This window comes from Pseudorca crassidens, chromosome 3, assembly GCF_039906515.1.
Source record: "Pseudorca crassidens isolate mPseCra1 chromosome 3, mPseCra1.hap1, whole genome shotgun sequence".
Taxonomy (NCBI): domain Eukaryota; kingdom Metazoa; phylum Chordata; class Mammalia; order Artiodactyla; family Delphinidae; genus Pseudorca; species Pseudorca crassidens.
Window position 1 is genome coordinate 45,178,623 of NC_090298.1, and position 16,434 is coordinate 45,195,056.

At 38.5% G+C, this 16,434-nt stretch overlaps 1 long non-coding RNA gene across 2 annotated transcripts in view; it reads left to right on the top strand.

The window, feature by feature from the left end:
• LOC137220695 (uncharacterized) overlaps positions 1–16,434 on the top strand; it is a 138,354-nt gene that overhangs the window by 107,440 nt on the left and 14,480 nt on the right. The window contains exon 4 of one of the 2 annotated variants that reach the window (XR_010941746.1): positions 49–169. The exons of the other annotated variant lie outside the window; for it this stretch is intronic. This is a non-coding gene — a long non-coding RNA (uncharacterized lncRNA). Of the gene's footprint in view, positions 1–48; positions 170–16,434 lie in introns of those variants that run through there. 2 annotated transcript variants of the gene reach the window in all.

Here is a 16,434-nt window from a genome sequence, read left to right on the forward strand (position 1 = left end):
ACTAAACTCTGAGCTTCTGTTTTCTCATGGACAAAACTGGTTTCACAGGACAATTTCATGAGAGGAGAGAAGAAACACTACCACCTACCTTCTCTTTTGTGGTTGTCATAAACCTCTGGAAAAGACCAGGGCAGATATAAGAGCTTGTGTGGAAACCATCTGAGCAATATACCAGGTAAGGCACAGAGGTATTCCAGAGCATCTTGCTCTGTGGGTTGGGGTGTCTTTAGACAATCTGATGCCAAAGATATAGCTGGAATGAAAAAAATGGAGAAATGGTGACCAAGGACATAAGCAAAAATACTTCTACTCCCATCTACTGAAATGAAGAGTAACATAAGTTCTACTTAGTGACAGCACAATGAGTTCTGCTGTCTCTAAATCCATAAATAGTCAATGGTAAAATAATGCATATATCACAAGTGCTAGGAGTATATACTAATATAAATGTTTAGAGACACTTTTAGATTTCAATTGATTTTTTAAAATTTTGACATGTATTTTCAAGTTTCTGAATTACTGAAAGAGGATGCTGAATTTAAAGTTAAAAAAATATACACATGAGTTAAATTATACAGTGAACATGGGCCACAGATTTAGATCTGTGTTACTGAAATTAGATACATAGAATTTATTTAGGAACTCTCAAAGCCTGAAGCAGAGTCATGTACAAGGCCCAGATCTACAGGAAGAAAAGGAGCAAAGAGGATTCTTGAGTCTGATCATATACCAAGGAAAGTTCCTAGCTCAACCTTTTAGTACGTGATCTAACGCAGAGTCACTCAAGAAGAAAATTGCATATATACATGTGCTTTTTCCCTCTAGTGAATATCTAAAAGCAATTCACCTTTCACAATATGCAAAAGCAATAGAGTATATTTTTGAAGAAAAAGTTACATTGCTTCAGGGAGGTGCAGCTCTTGAGACATCACCAAAATACGTTTTAATTTTATTTTCTAATTTATAGCTATTTTGTTTCCTAGTAGTCCAATGGATTAAAAGCTATTAAAAAATTTTAACCTGAGGGGGTACCTTCAAGATGACAGAGGAGTAAGTCGTGGAGATCACCTTCCTCCCAACAAATACATCAGAAATACAACTACAGGTGGAACAACTCTTACAGAACACCTACTGAATGCTGGCAGAAGACATCAGACTTCCCAAAAGGCAAGAAACTCCCCCACAGACCTGCATAGGGGAAAAGGAGAAAGAAAAAACAGACACAAATGAATAGGGATGGGACCTGCACCTCTGGGAGGGAGCTGTGAAGGAGGAAAATTTTCCACACACCAGGAAGCTCCTTCACTGGTGGAGACAGGGGGTGGCTGAAGGGAAGCTTCGGAGCCACAGAGGAGAGCACAGCAACAGGGATGTGGAGGGCAAAGCGGAGAGATTCCCGCACAGAGGATCAGGGCCGACCGGCACTCACCAGCCTGAGAGGCTTGTCTGCTCACCTGCCGGGATGGGCGGGGGCTGGGAGCTGAGGCTCGGGCTTCGGTTGGAGCGCAGGGAGAGGAATGGGGTTGGCGGCGTGAACACAGCCTGAAGGGATCTAGTGCGCCACAGTCCGTAGGGAGTCCGGGAAAAAGTCTGGAGCTGCCAAAGAGGCAAGAGACCATTGTTTCCTGGTGCGTGGGGAGAGGGGATACAGAGCACCACCTGAATGAGTTCCAGAGACGGGCGTGAGCCATGGCTATCAGCGCGGACACCAGAGACAGGCATGAAACGCTAAGCCTGCTACTGCAGCCACCAAGAAGCCTATCTTGGAGCACAGGTCACTGTCCACACCTCCCCTCCCAGGAGGCTGTGCAGACCTCCATGGCCAGGGTCCCATGATCCAGGGACAACTTCCCCGGGAGAACACACGGCACACCTCTGGCTGTTGCAACATCATGCTGCCCTCTGCCACCGCAGGCTCACCCCACTTTCATTACCCCTCCCTCCCCCCGGCCTGAGTGAGCCAGAGCCCCCTAATCAGCTGCTACTTTAACCCCGTCCTGTCTGAGTGAAGAACAGATGCCTTCAGATGACCTACACGCAGAGGCGGGGACAAATCCAAAGCTGAGCCCCGGGAGCTGTGAGAACAAAGAAGAGAAAGGGAAATCTCTCCCAGCAGCCTCAGAAGCAGCGGATTAAAGCTCCACAATCAACTTGATGTACCCTGCATCTGTGGAGTACCTGAATAGACAATGAATCATCCCAAAATTGAGGTGGTGGACTTTGGAAGCAACTGTAGACTTGGGGTTTGCCGTTTGCAACTGATTTGTTTCTGATTTTTATGTTTATCATAGTATAGTTTTAGTGCCTGTTTTCACTGGTGAATTTGTTTATTGGTTTGGTTGCTCTCCTCTTTTTTTTTATTATTTTAAAAATTTTATTTAGTTTTCTTTCTTTTTTTCTCCCTTTTCTTCTGAGCCATGTGGCTGACAGGGTCTTGGTGCTCTGGCCTGGTGTCAGGCCTGAGCATCTGAGGTCGGAGAGGTGAGTTCAGGACATTGGACCACCAGAGACCTTACAGTCTCACATAATACCAATTGGTGAGACCTCTTCGAGAGATCTCAGTCTCAACACTAAGGCCCAGCTCCACCCAACAGCCAGCAGACTCCAGTGCTGGATGCCCCATGCCAAAAAACTAGCAAGACAGGAACACGACCCTACCCATTCACACAGAGGCTGCCTACAATGATACTAAGTTCACAGACACCCTAAAACACACCACTGGATGTGGCCCTGCCCAACAGAAAGACAAGATCCAGCCCCACCCACCAGAAGACAGGCACCAGTCTCCTCTACCAAGAAGCCTACACAAGCTACTGAACCAACCACACCCACTGGGGGCAGACAGCATAAACAAATGGAACTATGAACCTGCAGCCTGGGAAAAGAAGACCCCAAACACAGTAAGTTAAACAAAAAAGGGAAGACAGAGAAATATGCAGCAGATGAAGGAGCAAGGTAAAATCCCACCAAACAAATGAAGATGAAATAGGCAGTCTACCTGAAAAAGAATTCAGAGTAGTGATAGTAAAGATGAGCCAAAATCTGGGAAATAGAATGGAGAAAATACAAGAAACGTTTAACAAGGACCTAGAAGAACTAAAGAGTAAACGATGAATGATGAATACACAATAAATGAAATTAAAAATTCTCTAGAAGCAATCAATAGCAGAATAACTGAGGCAGAAGAACGGATAAGTGACAGGAAGATAAAATGGTGGAAATAACTGCCAGAGAGCAGACTAAAGAAAAAAGAATGAAAAGCATTGAGGACAGTCTCAGAGACCTCTGGGACAACATTAAATGCACCAATTTTTGAATTACAGGGGTCCCATAGAAGAAGAGGAAAAGAAAGGGTCTGAGGAAATATTTGAAGAGATTATAGTTGAAAACTTCCCTAACATGGGAAAGGAAGTAGTCAATCAAGTCCAAGAAGCACAGAGAGTCCCATACAGGATAAATCCAAGGAGAAACATGCCAAGACTCATATTAATCAAACTGTCAAAAATTAAATACAAAGAAAACATACTAAAAGCAGCAAGGGAAAAACAACAAATAACACACAAGGGAATCCCCATAAGGTTAACAGCTGATCTTTCAGCAGAAACTCTGCAAGCCAGAAGGGAGTGGCAGGACATATTTAAAGTGATGAAGGAGAAAAACCTACAGCCAAGATTACTCTACCCAGCAAGGATCTCATTCAGATTTGACGGAGAAATTAAAACCTTTACAGACAACAAAAGTTAAGATTATTCAGCACCACCAAACCAGCTTTACAACAAATGCTAAAGGAGCTTCTCTAGGCAGGAAACATAAAGGAAGGAAAGACCTACAAAAAGAAACCCAAAACAAGAAAAATGGTAATAGGAACATACATATTGATAATTATCTTAAATGTAAATGGATTAAATGCTCCAATCAAAAGACATAGACTGGCTGAATGGGTACAAAAACAAGACCCATATATATGCTGTCTACAGGAGACCCACTTCAGACCTAGAGACACGTACAGACTGAAAGTGAGGGAATGGAAAAAGATATTCCATGCAAATGGAGATCAAAAGAAAGCTGGAGTAGCAATTCTCATATCAGACCAAATAGACTTTAAAATAAAGACTATTACAAGAGACAAAGAAGGGCACTACATAATGATCAAGGGATCAATCCAAGAAGAAGATATAACCATTGTAAAAACTTATACATCCAACATAGGAGCACCTCAATACATAAGGCAAATGCTAAGAGCCTTAAAAGGGGATATTGACAGTAACACAATCATAGTAGGGGACTATAACACCCCACTTTTACCAATGGACAGATCATGCAAATGAAAATAAATAAGGAAACACGAGCTTTAAATGATACATTAACAAGATGGACTTAATTGATATTTAAAGGACATTCCATCCACAAACAACAGAATACACTTTCTTTTCAAGTACTCATGGAACGTTTTCCAGGATAGATCATATCTTGAGGCACAAAACAAGCCTTGGTATTTTTAGGAAAATTGAAATTGTATCAAATATCTTTTCCGAGCACAATGCTATGAGACTAGATATCAATTACAGAAAAAAAACTGTAAAAAATACAAACACATGGAGGCAAAACAATACACTACTAAATAGCCAAGAGATCACTGAAGAAGTCAAACAGGAAATCAAAAAACACCTAGAAACAAATGACAATGAAAACACGACAACCCAAAACCTATGGGATGTAGCAAAAGCCGTTCTAAGAGGGAAGTTTATTGCAATACAATTCTACCTGAAGAAACAGGAAAAATCTCAAATAAACAACCTAACTTTACACCTAAAGCAATTAGAGAAAGAAGAACAAAGAAACCCCAAAGTTAGCAGAAGGAAAGAAATCATAAAGATCAGATCAGAAATAAATGAAAAAGAAATGAAGGAAACAATAGCAAAGGTCAATAAAACTAAAAGCTGGCTCTTTGAGAAAATAAACAAAATTGATAAACCATTAGGCAGACTCATCAAGAAGAAAGGGAGAAGACTCAAATCAATAGAATTAGAAATGAAAAAGGAGAAGTAACAACTGACACTGAAAAAATACAAAGGATCATGAGAGATTACTACAAGCAACTCTATGCCAATAAAATGGACAACCTGGAAGAAATGGACAAATTCTTAGAAAAGCACAACCTGCTGTGACTGAACCATGAAGAAATAGAAAATATAAACAGACCAATCACAGCACTGAAATTGAGACAGTGATTAAAAGTCTTCCAACAAACAAAAGCCCAGGACCAGATGGCTTCACAGGCGAATTCTATCAAACTTTTAGAGAAGAGCTAACACCTATCCTTCTCAAACTCTTCCAAAATATAGCAGAGGTAGGACACTCCCAAAGTCGTTCTACGAGGCCACCATCAACCTGAAACTGAAACAAAAGATGACACAAAAAAAGAAAACTACAGGCCAATATCACTTATGAATATAGATGCAAAAATCCTCAACAAAATACTAGCAAACAGAATCCAACAGCACATTAGAGGAACACACACCATGATCAAGAGGGATTTATCCCAGGAATGCAAGGATTCTTCAGAATATGCAAATCAATCAATGTGAAACACCATATTAACAAATTGAAGGATTAAAACCATATGGTAATCTCAATAGATGCAGAAAAAGCTTTCAACAAAATTCAACACCCATTTATGATAAAAACTCTCCAGAAAGTAGACATAGAGGGAAACTATCTCAACATAATAAAGGCCATATATCACAAACCCACAGCCAACATCGTTCTCAATGGTGAATAGCTGAAACCATTTCCACTAAGATCAGGAACAAGACAAGGTTGCCCACTCTCACCACTATTATTCAACATAGTTTTGGAAGTTTTAACCTCAGTGATCAGAGAAGAAAAAGAAAAGGAATACAAATCGGAAAAGAAAAAGTAAAACTGTCACTGTTTGCAGATGACATGATACTATACATAGAGAATCCTAAAGATGCTACCAGAAAACTACTAGAGCTAACCATTGAATTTGGTAAAGTTGCAGGATACAAAATTAATGCACAGAAATCTCTTTCATTCCTACACACTAATGATGAAAAATCTGAAAGAGAAATTAAGGAAACACTTCCATTTACCACTGCAACAAAAAGAATAAAATACCTAGGAATAAACCCACCTAAGGAGAGAAAAGACCTGTATGCAGAAAACTATAAGCATTGATGAAAGAAATTAAAGATGATACAAACAGATGGAGAGATATACCATGTTCTAGGATTGGAAGAATCAACATTGTGAAAATGGCTATAGTACCCAAAGCAGTCTACAGATTCAATGCAATCCCTATCAAACTACCTATGGCATTTTTCACAGAATTAGAACAAAAAATTTTGCAATTTGTATGGAAACACAAAAGACCCCGAATACCAAAGCAATCTTGAGAACGAAAAATGGAGCTGGAGGAATCAGGCTCCCTGACTTCAGACTATACTACAAAGCTACAGTAATCAAAATAGTATGATACCAGCACAAAAACAGAAATATAGTTCAATGGAACAGGATAGAAAGCCCAGAGATAAACCCATGCACATATGGTCACCTTATCTTTGATAAAGAAGGCAAGAGTATACAATGGAGAAAAGAGAGCCTCTTCAATAGGTGATGCTGGGGAAACTGGACAGCTACATGTAAAAGAATGAAATCACAACACTCCCTAACACCGTACACAAAAATAAACTCAAAATGGATTAAAGACCTGAATGTTGGCCAGACACTATAAAACTCTTAGAGGAAAACATAGGCAGAACACTCTATGACATAAATCACAGCAAGATCCTTTTTGACCCCCCTCCTAGAGAAATGGAAATAAAAACAAAAATAAACAAATGGGACCTAATGAAACTTAAAACTTTTGCACAGCAAAGGAAATCATAAACAAGACGAAAAGACAAACCTCAGAATGGGAGAAAATATTTGCAAATGAAGCAACTGACAAAGGATTAATCTCCAAAATTTACAAGCAGCTCATGCAGCTCAATATCAAAAAAACAAACAACCCAATCCAAAAATGGGCAGAAGACCTAAATAGACATTTCTCCAAAGTAGATGTATAGATTGCCAACAAACACATGAAAGGATGCTCAACATCACTAATCATTAGAGAAATTCAAATCAAAACTACAATGAGGTATCACCTCACACCGGTCAGAATGGCCATCATCAAAAAATCTACAAACAATAAATGCTGGAGAGAGAGTGTAGAAAAGAGAACCCTCTTGCACTGTTGGTGGGAATGTAAATTGATTCAGTCACTATGGAGAACAGTATGGAGGTTCCTTAAACAACTAAAAATAGAACTACCATACAACCCAGCAAACCCACTGCTGGGCATATACCCCTGAGAAAACCATAATTGAAAACGAGTCATGTACCACAATGTTCATTGCCGCTCTATTTATAATAGCCAGGACATGGAAGCAACCTAAGTGACCAACAGATCAACAGATGAATGGTTAAAGAAGATGTGGCACATATATACAATGGAATATTACTCAGCCATAAAAAGAAAGGAAATTGAGTTATTTTTAATGATGTGGATGGATCTAGAGACTGTCATACAGATTGAAGTAAGTCAGAAAGAGAAAAACAAATACCATACGCTAACACATATATATGGAATCTGAAAAAAATAATGGTTCTGACGAACCTAGGGGCAGGACAGGAATAAAGATGCAGATGTAGAGAATGGACTTGAGGACACGGTGAGCAGGAAGGGTAAGCTGGGATGAAGTAAGACAGTGGCATGGACATATATACACTACCAAATATAAAATAAATAGCTAGTGGGAAGCAGCCGCGTAGCACAGGGAGATCAGCTTGGTGCTTTGTGACCACCTAGAGGGGTGGGATAGGGAGGGTGGGATGGAGATGTAGGAAGGAGGGGATATGGGGATATATGTACACATATAGCTGATTCACTTTGTTATACAGCAGAAACTAACACAACGTTGTAAATTATATTCCAATAAAGATGTTAAAAAAGTAAATAAAATGGTTTCTTACGACAAAAAATAAAATTATATTAAATATTATGATAATTGAACTTATAAATTATTATTTGAAGAAAAGTTGAAAGAAAGAGAACAAATATTGTTAGTTTTCAATAATAAAAAAAAATTTTAGCCCAAAATTGTCCTTTTGCAAACTCAGGTCAAGATTAATAAACAAAATATAATGTAAGAAGAATAATCAACAACAAAAGGGGTTACTGGTGAGACATTCAGGTTCTTCAAACTCTGAGGAAATATTGGACCCATGACTTATTTGTCTTTGTCATTTATTATGTTGAACAATTCATTTTAATGATTTCAGTAGTATGTCCATGCAAGGGAAGAAAGATGTTTTTCAGAGATGCTACTTCTCTATTTCAGTTATCTTTTGCTCTGTAAAAAGCCATCCCCAAACTCTGTTGCGTAAAACAATGAGAGCCTTTTTTTTCTGCTGGTCTTGTTTGGAGCTGCTCATGTTGCTGCAGTAAGATGGCAAGTAAGCCTGGAATGCCTAAATGGCTCGCTCCCAAGTCTGCTGAATGGCAGGGACATCTGGGTGATGATGACATCTCTTTCTGCACATGGGCTCTCCATGTGACGAGATTGGGCTTCTGTGAATGATGGCCAGATTTGTCACAAACTACCCAGATTCAAGAGGAGGGGGAATAAATTCCATCTCTCAATGCGAGGGGTGTCAGGAATTTGTGGCCAACACACCTAGCCTTGAATGTTGTTATTCAAAACCATGTCTTTCTCCTCTTTTTTTTTTTTTTCTTTCTTTTCTTCAAATCATGTCCTTTGTAGTCTGTCTTCAGTGAATACAGAGATTCATAGAGAGTTGCCTCTTTCCTTGAAGTGTGCCAGAACTTTGGCATTTCTAGAGGGCCCATTGGAGGCCAGAAGCATGATTTCAACCCTGAGCAGAGATTCAGCAAATGAGGGTGAGCTCAGTGAGGATGGTCCAACCTGTGAGATTGCTTGAAAGCTGTCAGGGCAAGTTGGTCCAAAGGATTCCCCAAATTTGGGCAGGATCCAGCCTGAGTCCTGCATTTGTCACTAGGTGCCTGCGCCCTGCCAGGTCCACAATGAAGATGTCCAGTAAACAGGCACACTACTTACTGCTGACTCTGCTTGCCAGGACAAAGCAGTAGGCAATTCTGCTCTTCCCTCCCCACACCCACAGTGCAGCAGATCCCTGGATAATGATAGGTTTCATCTTTATTAAGTAAATCACATCGGCATTACAGCACTTCCATAAACTCCTTGACCTTACCAAATGGGCAAAAACCAAGCATTATGAGCACTTATCTATGAAGTTTAAACCAATTGTTTAGGGTGTTTATTAAATGATATCTATAGGTACACCCTGATCTTAACTATTGCATAATAAATAACATGAATTTTCATCAAAGAGCAGCATTGATTTTTTTTTTCTTTGAGATAGGTATGTGGTAATGCTTTCCTCTTTTGTTTTGAGAAGTCAAATAGAGATCCTGGAAATTATGGGTCCAACTATAGATATAAAGCCCACATTTTTTTTGTAAAACATTGGACCTCAACACTTACAAATTCAGTAATAAGGTTCTAGATCTGGGGAGGCCTTGTGACTATAAAATGCATATGGAGCATTTTAGTCTTTTTTTTTAAACAGTTTTTAGCCCTATCAGCATAAATAAAACCAGTTGCTATAGAAATTATGTAGTAAAAAGTAACGCAGTGGTTAAGAGGGTCTTTCCATATTCACTTGTTTAAGTGAATGACCACAGTTTAGGGATTTTTACTGATTCTCCAAAGAAGAGAGAAATGAGGTGGGAGGAATAAACAGATTTCTTTCCTTGCAATGGAGACAATAAGTTCCAACAGAACCAGCCTAAACAAAATCACATCCAAGTCCATATCCAATGGTGAAATTAAGGGCAGAATTTTGGTTACATAATGTTGTCGACTCTTCTTTGGTACTGGAATTACAACAATGGAGAATGATAAGTACCAAAATGAGTGGTAAGTTTTGATAGGAGCCTCTTAACAAAAGGTGAGTGCAGGGTAAGGGGGATAGAGAGGCATATTAACAAAAAAAACCTCCCATTCTTTTCTTTCTTCATCTCATCAGAATGTCTTTGTGACTTCATGATGAAAAGCTTTTGTATTTAGAGATTCAGGAATAAGCACCAAGGCTTCATGCAGAAGCTGAAAGAATTAAAGCAGGAATCAAGAGGAAATAAAGGCTATTTTATTTTATTTTTTAAAAATTTTACTGAGGGCTTCCCTGGTGGCGCAGTGGTTGAGAGTCTGCCTGCCGATGCAGGGGACACAGGTTTGTGCCCCGGTCCGGGAAGATCCCACATGCCGCGGAGCGGCTGGGCCCGTGAGCCATGGCCGTTGAGCCTGTGCGTCCGGAGCCTGTGCTCCACAACAGGAGAGGCCACAGCAGTGAGAGGCCCGCATACCACAAAAAAAAAAAAAAAAAAAAAAATTATTGAAGTATAGTTGATTTACAATGTGTTACTTTCCTTTGTACAGAAAAGTGACTCATTATACATATATATATTCTTTTTCATAATCTGTTCCCTTATGGTTTGTCACAGGATATTGAATATAATTCCCTGTGTTGTTTTTCCATCCTATAAATAATAGTTTGCCTCTGCTAATCCCAAACTCCCAATCCTCACCACCCGCCCTGCTCCCGGCAACCACAAGTCTGTTCTCTAAATCTGTGAGTCTGTTTTTGTTTTGTAGATATGTTGATTTTTATTGTATTTAGATTCCATATATAAGTGATATCATATGGTATTTGTCTTTCTCTTCCTGACTTACTTCGCTTAGTATGATAATCTCTAGGTCCATCCATGTTGCTGCAAATGGCATTATTTCATTCTTTTTGATGGCTGAGTAATATTCCATTGTATATATATATATATACCACATATTCTTTATCCATTCATCGTTAAAGGCTGTTTTATAAAGAAGAGCTTTATAGGTCTTCCTTGATTTTAGTCCCCCTGATGATTCTGGTATCTTCTTTCTTTATTCTTCTTAGTGTCTTGGTATTTTTATCATCATTTTCCTGTTTCTCTCACTGGTAATTAAATGCGTGTATTTTTATGCTGGTCCTTACTTCTTTTTCTGACTGTATTGTGAGAACTTAAAAAACAGCAAATCCCATCTTCTATTCCCACTGTAATTTTTTCCTGCCTAACACAGTGCTCTGGGTTCCTTGGGACTTAGTTCATACTCTTGGTTGATAAGGGGAAATTGCCATATTCTAAATTAACACCAAGGGTGTGAGCTTGTTCACTATTTCACAGTGACCACCAAAGGGAACATAATTACTGATAGCTTGTGTGCCACAATATGTATGTGTGATTGCTACGCAAGGAAATAGATCTGCTTTTGAGTGCAGGTTTCAGTGGAAACTAACTAACTATGGGCAACCTACGTATTCACTTTAGGCCCAGGGGTCATCACCAATACCACAGGGGTAGTAATAGTATATATCTCATTAGAAGGTTCAGAATTAATTGAGATAATGAATGTAAGGCATTTAAAGTATCTGGCATGTAGTTAGATTCAATAAGTGTTGTCTGGGGCTTCCCTGGTGGCGCAGTGTTTGAGAGTCCGCCCGCTGATGCAGGGGACACGGGTTCGTGCCCTGGTCCAGGAAGATCCCACATGCCACGGAGCGGCTGGGCCGGTGAGCCATGGACGCTGAGCCTGCGCGTCCAGAGCCTGTGCTCCGCAACGGGGGAGGCCACAACAGTGAGAGGCCCGCGTACCACAAAAAAAAAAAAAAAAAAAGTGTTGTCTGTGTCATCATCATCATCATCATGATTGTACTGTGCTCATATTTTTTTAAGTGCTTCAGTTCTTGAAATTTACAACACTGATGTTGGCCTATTTTTTTTTTATAAATGTATTTATTATTTATTTTTGGCTGCATTGGGTGTTTGTTGCTGCACGTGGCTTTCTCTAGTTGCAGCGAGCAGGGGCTACTCTTCGTTGCTGTGCGCGGGATTCTCACTGTGGTGGCTTCTCTTTGCGGAGCATGGGCTCTAGGCGTGCGGGCTTCAGTAGTTGCGGCTCGTGGGCTCTAGAGCGCAGGCTCAGTAGTTGTGGCACACAGGCTTAGTTGCTCCGAGGCATGTGGGATCTTCCCAGACCAGGGCTTGAACCCATGTCCCCTACATTGGCAGGCGGATTCTTAACCACTGTGCCACCAGGGAAGCCCAGCCCAGCCTTTTTTTTTTTTTTTTTTTTTGTAAAAGTTCCTGCTAGCATGATCCTGGACCAAGTAAATACGTATTTCAAAGTATTTACCTATTTTGAAGAATTGGGTCATTTTACTTAGAGTCATTGCTATGAAGGCTTTTAGGAAGCTTAAATTGTGTGCCTGCTCAGTCTTTCACATTGAACATATCACCATTTGAAGACACCAACTTTCACGGATGTCAGTCTGTAAATAACTGTTTTACTCTCCCTATTGCACTTTTGTCACAGTACCTGATTGGAATTTTATCAGACTGGATGACATATTTACTGCCTATTGTCCTTTTTTAGGCTTGTTCTTAACCATGCCCAAGCCCCAGGGTCATTTGGTGGTGACATGTTATAAATAACATTATTACCATAATTAAAGGATTGATCAGAGTAGCTTGGGAGGAAAATCTACTCACCTTTGGCTTGCAGTCAAGCCTGAGTCACTGGGGTCATTAACACAATTTACTGTAGCTGACCAAATACTCTTCTTTGGGTAGGTGATGTTTTTCACAGTAGACATACCTAACACTTGACTGGTGTGATGTGACCTAATTCCAAGTAAACTGTAAAATCAAAAATATTCGTTGATGGCCTACTGTGTCCTTTTATTGTGCTTTTATGAAGATTCTTCAAACTTTATAAGACTCTATTAAGCTATGTAGGTCTTCCAAACCTAACCTTGTCAATGTGTAAAGTAAAATGTTTACTTACTGAAGAAATAACAAAATATGATCATAATGAAATTATTGTTTAATTACTTGGGAACATATTGTCTTGTGCCATCAGTGGGTAAGATGACGACCATTAATCTGAATTTCTTTACAGCATCTCTCTCTCTTGCCTCAGTAGCAGCTAATTTGCCGTAGTTCAGGATAGAACAGTCAGAGCTGGAGTGTTCTGGGGTTGGGTATGTGTGCTGGTCTCTGTCATTTTCCAAAGTTCTCCAGGGCAATCTGGTACTCTACCACCTTCCTTCCCTGGTGCCTCTGGGAACTACAGAGGAGCTCTCTCTTTCTCCCTGCTTCTTCTCCTTCTCCTTTTTGGTAGTCAGGTATCTTCTCCATAGGAATAGAGATCATTGCATTAAAAAAAAAATAGGAAGATTAAAATAAAAAGGGCTCTCATACTCTTATAAAACCTAATTGTAAAATTTTCATTCACTTTACGTTTTATTCTTTCTTTTATTTTCCTATTGATTGAAAGTTAAAAAGAATAGAATCCTGTAATGAGCACTAGTTTGCATACAGAATGAATAAAAGATTGTTTTCGCATTCTCCGAGTAAAATATTTTAAATGGCCAAGTACAGGAATATTTGCCAGGCTCTGAAACAATTTCAGTGGTACAGTGCACGTTCACAGTGGTAACATAATCAAGGGCCTGTCTGAGGCCCTCCTGAGAATTAACATCTTCATATCTGCTTTTGGCAACCTGACCTCACTGACTGCATTTAACCATCTTTAAATAAGAGTGTTTGAGATTTAATTTGTACAAGTAGAGAAATATTCTGAAGATAAAAGTGTATGCACATGTATATAGAACCTAGCATGTATTTATTCAGTCAGTTTTAGTTGAGCTGGTATATTTGTATTTTCTCATAACAGTTAATATTCCCTCACTGGCAGTTTATAATGCAATATAATATTATACTTTGTGGATATTATAAATAGAATAAACTTGAACCACTAATAATAAAACATCTATGGCACTCATTTATTCTTGACTTCTTCACTTAGATCATCACCATTTATTAGAACTGCACACAATACTTCTCTAATAGGTTTAAGGCAGAACTGTAATGATTTCAAGCAGAATTGTAATGATTTCAATAGTTACTTATCAAAGGAGTGGAAGATTTCCATGTAATTTCTTCCTAGTCGGGTCTGGATACGAATGAAAGGAACAAGAAAAGATATAATCTCGGAGCTATGAAAATAATTTGGGAAAACTATTAAAGCAAAGTATTATAATTTTTAACTTGTACACCAATTTTAGTTTAATTGCATAACTATTTAGCAGTCATATCAATTAAAATGCTCTAAAATGAAATAAGGAAAATGAAGTTAAAAATAGAGCGAATTACTTTAATACCTTATTTAAATTTTAATTTGCCTTTAAGACAATTTATTTCAGGTCCGGGAAATATTCTATTTTTTGGCTCTGTCAACTAAGATCAGTCCCCCAAAAGAACTTGTTTGTAAAGACCAACATTTCCAATGTGGCATCTAGACCAGCATGCAAACTATTAATAAAGTAATATAGTGCAAATGACCCAACAAAAGCATATTTTCAATTCATATTTCAATTCATGCAGGCTATCTGATGACACATAACAAATTATAATAAATTGCTCTCATGAGAATTTGGCCCAATGTCAATCTGACTTTGAAAAAAAGATCAAAGTTGCCCTGTCAAATTAATTCTGACATACTTGTCAGAATTAAATAAATTAAATACATTAAATAAAACTTGACATACTTGTCTTTGGCTATTGAAATTTGACCTCTTAACACTTCGTATATTTATTGCTTTTCATTGCTCCTCGGATTGTACACCAATGGATTTTACTGAGGAAAAACTCATCGTATCTATACCAGCTGAATATTTAGAAATGTGACAGAAATTTGGTATTTCTACATGGCCCTCTAGTACACTGTTCTCTTTATGTCTCATACATTCTTTTGTTCTGGCAAAGAACAGGACAGTGAAGAAGGGAAAAAGAAGGCATTCTGGTATGTCTTTTGCTGACTCCTCAATAGTTGGGATTTGTAAGAGATCACAGATCAGAAAGGATTTTAAACTCTAGTGCGTTTGAGCTTCCAACTGCTGCTTGAGCAATGTGACAACAGTTTGAGATGCCCTTCCAAATGTGCCTGGCTTAAGTTACAAAAAATGTTAATAGCTTTGACCTCTTCAACTATTACATGAAGAAAAGGCTCAACTCACTTAAGGGCCACCCTATTGTAATCTCTATCTTTGAAGTGAGTCACGTACTAATTTCCTCTCAGGAAAGTTTAAACCAAAATATGTTTAGTCAGAAGGATTACTTTTTACTTTAAGAACCCCAAACAGCTGAGATTTGGGCAATATGATTAAAAGATAGCAAATTAATGCATTAATTTGAAAAATGTGTGCAAAGTACTGAACTAAATTACAACCCACAGAGCCTTCATTTACTTTCCTATGTTTATGTAAATGGACATTCTATTAGTAAATTGAATGCAAATGAATAAAATTTAGTATCTGTCATAGCTACATGAGACAGTAACTTATACAGTCATAAAAATAAGAGATCTCTACTACAATTAAACAGGCTTATGTAGATCCCAGATACTATGTGACCGATGAAAGCCTTGTTTATTATACTCACCACTGGTGCATTAAGACTTAGGAATATTTGAAATGAGGACATCTCAGGATTGTTCACTGTGATACCAGGATTTACAGTATTTTAGAAGTGCCCCGGAGTTCTAACTATTCTTTGATAAACAGAACCTAGTCCTAAATCATGCTTCTGATTGTCTTGTAGTCCCTTTTCACTAAATATTAAGTGATGATTATAATGAAACCTTTATTAAATTTTTACTCCATTAAGGAGTTTTGGTGAGCCTGTAAGATTTAGCCACAGCTGTTGTTCTCTGAGAAAGCTTAAAAACTGACAGAATCATCTCTAAGTTTATTCTAGAGCCTAGGTATTCCTTTATGATCTGTGGCAATGTATGTTGGGTGGGTGATAGATTAAAAATAAGGACAGATGGAAATGTATGTTTATTCTTCTTCTACTGTATTTAAATCTCTAAAATCAGAATGTAACTTACGTGGTGTTACATAGTTAAATTGCAGTGTTTTTCTTCTTTGTTTATACATACTATAACGGTACATCTTGCAACTGATGGAGTGGTGGATATAATGAAATGTGGTAGCTCCTATTTTCTGATTCACACAAAAGGCTGAAAGGTAATATTTTATCATTTTTCTATCAGTGAAGATCCATGACTTCATATCAGTCTCTGTGTATAGCTAAGAAATCCTTCCTACATATGTGTGTGTGTGTGTGTGTGTGTGTGTGTGTGTGTATGTTTAGTGTCTGATAAAACTCTTCAGGGATCGTTCTCAGTGAGGATAGTGGAATAGCACTCAATTTTTTTTTATTAC